At 34.9% G+C, this 6,586-nt stretch overlaps 1 long non-coding RNA gene across 2 annotated transcripts; it reads left to right on the top strand.

Annotated features, from left to right (window-relative positions):
• The first annotated feature begins 2,876 nt into the window (after positions 1–2,876).
• On the top strand, positions 2,877–5,852 carry LOC137047813 (uncharacterized). 2 transcript variants are annotated; one of them, XR_010899254.1, is made up of 5 exons: positions 2,877–2,922; positions 3,523–3,565; positions 3,738–3,898; positions 4,701–4,753; positions 5,423–5,852. It is a non-coding gene; the product is annotated as an uncharacterized lncRNA (long non-coding RNA). The 2 variants fall into 2 exon arrangements; XR_010899253.1 differs by having other exon boundaries at positions 3,738–4,753.
• Positions 5,853–6,586: the final 734 nt, after the last annotated feature.

Genomic DNA, 6,586 nt, shown 5'->3' on the forward strand with positions numbered 1-6,586 from the left:
AAGCACAACACACACAGCGGGAGTCCTTTGAGTCCGGCTGGCCGCTGACAGTACGTCAAGACACACACATCTCTGCTTTCACACTTTTCCTGCACGAAAAACAAAACCTTTAGTTAACTACAGAAGCACATTTATTTCACACACCAGCCAAAGCGACCATTGGTATTAAACGCAGGCGCCATACCAAACAAAAAAAGCAAGTTCACTTACTGTAGTTCAATGCACTGATATGCTATATGGTATATTCAGTGTTGGGGAGCAATGGATTAAAAGTAACTTTAGTCATGTAATCAGATTACTTTTTTCAAGTAACTAATAAAATAATGCATTATTTTTAAATATACAACAAAATATCGTAGTTACTTTTTCAAATAGGTAATACAAGTTACTTTGTTCTCCCATTTATTGACTGGCAGCTTTCTCATTCGTCCCCACGTTGAGAGAAATCATGAATAAGTGCAGAGACGTTGTGTGTAAACATGACGGTTATTGTAGTTCTAGACTAATGTGAGCATTTACTCATCTCACTTGCACAAAAACACATTCAATATTCCTCAAAAGGACTGAAAACCGTGAAACGCAGATGTTAAATACTACACAAACATGCAATAATTGCACGTTAGATTACGCAAATATAGCCTACTTTATGTATTTAATCTCACTTTATTAACCAATGTATTTGCTGCTGACCCTTGATACAATTCTACCATATGAATATGATCATAATCACGTTTTTTCTACTTAATTATTTATTCTTTTGTGATCCAGAATGGTAGCACAGCTGAAAGGTTTGTTCAGTCGGCACGTTCTACACGCATAAATTGGCATTCATTATTCAGTTTACTTTTGGTGTGAAAGGGCAAAGTATAACTTTTAAAAATTATAATAAAATAAAAATAATAAGCAAGCCAATCCCAGGTGAGAATAAAGTAACACAATACTTTCCAAAAAAGTGACTAAGTAATGCCATGAGGTTTTTTAAAAGTAACTTTCCCCAAAACTATATATTAATAGAAGTGTGTGTGTGTGTGTAGGGCATGTCCAAATCCCCTTTTGAAAGTTTAACGATGCTAGTAAAAACTCCACACCGGGTGCATGGTCCTAAAGGGTTGTACCTATAGTCGCATAATGAGTCATGGGTGTGTTTTGGGTTTAACGTGTAATTAACCAATCTGAGCTTCATCTCCCATTCCCTTTAAAAGCCAGTTGCATTCGCACCATTGCGGATTCTCTATTTACATAGCGGAAAAGACTGAATATTTCTCTAGAGAGGGTGTGTGTGCTCCTGAACAAACCTGGTTTAGATCAGACGCCCATGGGTGAACAGATGGCGTGAGAGCATTTGATATTTAAATAAAGTGGCGCTGGACGTGAAAATGAGAACTGCGTCTGCTGAAACTAGCAAAAAAACACTTGCATCGCACCTGGTGTCAGATTGTGCAAGGTGTATAGGGCCCATAGAGATTGCAACGATGATACATTTGGAATATGGACCTGAAGTGACATGAAAGCTGACATTTCATTGGTCAATGACTAATTTTACTGAACAAATAAGGACCATTTGTTCTTTGTCAGTGGATGGATTGGACCATATGAATGCATCGTTTCAAAAGTTTGCAGCATTCAAATAACTTTCACATTAAAATAACTGTTTTCTGTTTGAATATACTATAGTAAAATATAATTTATTCCTGTGATCAAAGCTGTATTTTCAGCATCATTACTCCAGTCTTCAGTGTCACATGATTCTTCAGAAATCATTCTGATATGAGGATTTGCTGTTCAAGAATTGAATGCATCCAAACATTTGTAAATTCTCATTTGAATCAAATTTAAACTCCACCAACATGTTCAACTGAAGTGATGTTCCTCAAGGCAGAAAGATTTCCTGTAGCGATTGTATTGTTTTGAATCTTGGAGCCAGATTGGATTTGTGAATTCTACCCTCATAAATAAATACATCCAGAAATGTTTGCGGTGAAGTCCACCTTATTGTTGCTCTTTTCTTTGCTGTGTTGCTCTAGAGGAGTTTTTCCATCCTCTGGTTCCTGGACCTCCAAATCCACATGAAACAAACCCAAATCCTGCTGGATTAGAAACAAAATGCCAATAGAAATAACCGAGACAGAAAGCACACAGTCTCACTGTAATACCACCCTCATCCTCACCCTAAACAACACCAGCCCAAAACTGACTCACAACCTTTCTGGAAAACAATATTTATTCATCAGCTCAAAGTTCCTTTTGAAAAAAAGGGGGGGAGTGGAGGGAGAGAAGAAAAGCAGTCGTCTTTGTTTCTTTTCGACTAAAAGTTTCATTGGCTTGAGTTTTGACACAGACGGCCGTCACGATTTAAGGCTTGAAACAATCTGGACAGAACTGGATCAACCGTTGTCTCTCTCCGTTTCAGTCAAACACGAAAGGACACAGTTGATGCTTAAGTGGTGTCTGAGACAATAAAAGACCATGTTTGCATGAACTGAGTCAAATAAAACTAGCCATTAGAGATTATGCTGTCAAGATGTAAAAACGCAAGGTGCACTCAAAAAAATGAATCATGGCATAATTTATAATTATTTATTTGTATCCCTTTGATTTTATTTAAATAATATGTTTTTTAAAACGTATGTAGCCAGATTGCTTAGAGTCAATGTAAATTTGTTAATTCTGAAAACTATTAGATTTAATCAGTTAAAAATGATGAATATGGTTTAAATAGAGCTAGCTGTGGAACGAGCCATATTCAATTAGTTAAATTGTATGAGATTGGTTTGCATAAAGTTTAGTTTATGGAAAAGGGAAATGATGCCGATCCATACTCCAGTCGGTAGGTGGCAGTACTGCGCATAGACGTTTCTATGGTTATGCACCTACAAAGAAAAAGCAGCAGGAGCAGATGGAACTGATGGACCTGATTGTAAGGTAAGTTACATCTGTATCCATCGTATATTATTTGACTGTTTTCAGTGTTTATACATGTGTTAATAGTGCTGTTGATATCGTATTTTACTAATACCAATGCACTGACCATCAAATTTTAATTGAGTCCACTAGATAGCTTAACTTAACTTGAACATGGTGCTAATAAATAAAAGATAATGTTAGCATCTTTTTTTTAGCTACAAGTCCCTTGTCATTGGACAGTATTACACATATAACTAATTAAATCAAACCCAGTGTGATTTGTTTTGTATTTAGCCTATATGAATTTCCGTATTTTTTCCATTAATGCATGATTTTATTCAGAACTAATCTTATACTAGCTGTCTGAGATTATTGTTTGCTATATACTATCAGTATGGTCGCATGTCATTTTTTCTCTTTATAACTTTTTGAAAATGTACACTCCTCGCATTGTTGTCCTGCGGCAAAACATGAGGAGTCACATTGTAGACCAAACATAATGGTGGTGGTAGCCTATAAGAGAGTACTAATAATTCTCTAAAAATTAATCCTGGCTTTGTTATTTAATAAGCAAAAGTATGCATTTTGTTTTTAACTACAACTATTTTTCTTTTACAGATACCTATGGCACAAATGTATGGTGGACAACCTCCTAGACCTTGTATGTATGCTACAAAAATGTATTTACAATAGATAGAAAATTCAATACATTAAATTACTATCAATAAATCTCCGCTTGAAATGTTTATGATTTAACAAAAAGCATAACGTAACACGTGATCTTGTTTAATGAGAAGGTTATTCTGTTGTGTCCTTTTTCATCTTTATTTCAGGTTTGGAGTTCATGCGTATAACTATAGTTCCGCTGACATCAAAATACATCGGTCAACTGGACAAATACACAGATGACTTGATTTTCTGATTGACGGGTTTTCCGTCGCAAAGGAGGATATGCAGGACAGAATATCCTCACATAATGGCACTGACAGCTAAAGTAAGTGTGTTTTTATGTATTGCATCATATGTGCTACTGGTTACCCTTTTGCCTTATTTACGATAATTGTGTGTGTATACTTGGAGTTAGTAAAAAAATAAAATAATAAACTCTGTCAGTTACTACCCCTCATGTCTCTCCAACCCCTAAAACTTTAATTTATCTTTAAAACACAAATTAAGATATTTTTTAAAATATGAGAAATTTCTGTCTCTCCATAGACTGCTATGCAACTACCACTTTGATGCTCAAAAAGTTTGTAATGAGATCGTAAAACTAATTCATATGAATCGTGCTAAATTTTCTGAAGATTTTATTCACATATATTCATTCAAAAATGTACACATCAGTTGTGGTAGACAGAAACTCAAGCATGTTAGCTTGAAGTGTGAGAACCAATGAGGTTCATTCTCATGTTACGCAGCACGTTTGAGCTTCAGCGAGAACCAATGAGGTTTGTTCTCATGTGTCAAGCAAGTATGGTTAAGCTTCTGTTTATATTCGCTGATGAATGTTAATATGCAAATAAAAGCCCCTTCACAAAAGTCTTTTTTAGAAACTTTGGACTAAACCGCTCAATTCATATGGATTAGTTTTACAATTTCTTTATGAACTTTTTGAAGCATCAAAAAGTAGTTGTGTGGACTGGCAACAGAGTGACAGAAATCTTTGATTTCCTTAAAAATATCTTAATTTGCGTTCTGAAGATGACAGAATTTTAACTATCCTTTTAAAATTCAGCCTTATTTAATCTAAGTTGATGACTAATTTCATGTTTTGTTTTTTCTTATGCTTATCTGAGAATAAAGACCTAAACATCAAGCGTGACTGTATCGTGAGGTGCCTGAATATGTGGTAAGTGTGTGTCAACCTTCTCTCTTTGTTATAAATGTAAATATAAATGGTTAGTTCACCCAAATTTTGTGATGATTTACTCACCCCCAAGTTGTTCCAAACCTGTATGAACTTCTTCTGTTGAACACAACAAAAGAAGATATTTCAAAGAATTTTAGTAACCGAACGGTTGACTGTAGGCATTGACTTCCATAGCAGGAAAATGGTTATAGTCAACTGTCTGGTTACCAGCATTCTTAAAAATATAATATTTTGTGTTCAACAGAAGGAATATATGGGTGCATTTGTGGGTGAACTATCCCTTTAACGTTAATTTTGAAATTTGCAACAATTAAACAACTTTGATTGGTTGGCTTGCAGGTTGACAAAATTAGCGTAGTATATTGGTGGAACATTTTAAGGGTATGGACTAGCTGTCTGAGTTTTTTCCCCTAAGGTGATGAGTGCTTTTGCAAACTGGATGGTAAGACAAATGGGTGATCTGTGTTCAGGTCTTTCTGGTTGTATTTGTGAGTTTTGAAAAGTGTTCCATTTATTTTACATGTATACAGTTTATTGTGTCTACATATCTGAAATGTCAGTTTGCTAAACAATGTGCCTTTAATATTTCTGAATTTAAAAATATGACTGTCATTGGGACACAACTCAATCTCTTTGTCTATTCTCCAGGACTGTGAAAGTGAAGAGGCTGAATCTGGGATTGCACAGACAACAACAGGAATATATGCCATTCGGGGCGTTCTGGAAGGGATTCAAGTTCGGCAAAACCTGCAAAGTGTCACGCTTGGATGCTTTTTGGACTGATGTATGCCCTTAATTGCAATTCAAAAATATTGCATGTCACAGATTTGTAAAAATGTTTGTGTAATGTAAACAAAAGTTATCATTGAATCAGATGTGATCTGATTTATCTGTCTACCTCAAGTTATGTCTTTCTGTTATCTGTCTACCTCAAGCACAGTTCTTGAGCAAATGTCTTATTTCTGCACTTTGTAATTTTCTTTCATATATTTGTGAAATGAGTTTGTTTTTGGCAAAAAACAGTTTAAAGTATTCAGCCTTGAAGCAATAAATAAATAAATATATATAAAAAATGTTAAACAAGGTGGTCTGGCCATTTTTGTATGTTGTGGGGGGTGGGGGGGAATAAATATAAAAAAAATACATATGACTTTAAAATACATTGGGTTTATGATTAAAATTACTTAAATGGGAAGCATTTTAAGTAAATAGGGTTTATTACATAATCCAAAATCCTGTTTCTTATTTATTTAAAACAAATTGGATTTATTGAAACTTTTACATAAATCTCATTCTTAAACGTTTGATTTGTATATGACTTACACATACATATCACATAAAGTTTATTACTTTCTTTATGTAAAAAATATGTAATCAAAATGGATGGAAAATTTATATGCAATCAAAATACATAAATCTTATTTATTGGGCCTAAATTTTTTTTTGAGTGTGCTTTGAAACAATGAAAGCTTCAAAACGGATCTTGAACTTCCGTCAAACTCTCCATCCGTGTTTTTTTTTTCTTTCTTGCATGTAAGTCATGCAAAGATGTTGTGCGTGCTGGGAAGTCACGTGGTTTCATATTTGGAGAGATTTATCTTGTGGAATTATTTCGTAATTTCTTTCACAGCTGGAGTTGCCCAGGTTCGAATTGCTGTTTTTCAACTGAAAGCTTAATTAACCAGTTTATCATGCCGGGTTATGCTGTCACGAAGTCTGTCTCCACCGACCCGAATCTCTCCGCCTGTCTCCACGTCTATCTGTCGCTCTCTCTTCATACCACTTCATTCATCTCCAGACCTCTCCGTCTAC

The sequence above is a fragment of the Pseudorasbora parva genome, chromosome 19, assembly GCF_024679245.1.
Source record: "Pseudorasbora parva isolate DD20220531a chromosome 19, ASM2467924v1, whole genome shotgun sequence".
NCBI lineage: Eukaryota > Metazoa > Chordata > Actinopteri > Cypriniformes > Gobionidae > Pseudorasbora > Pseudorasbora parva.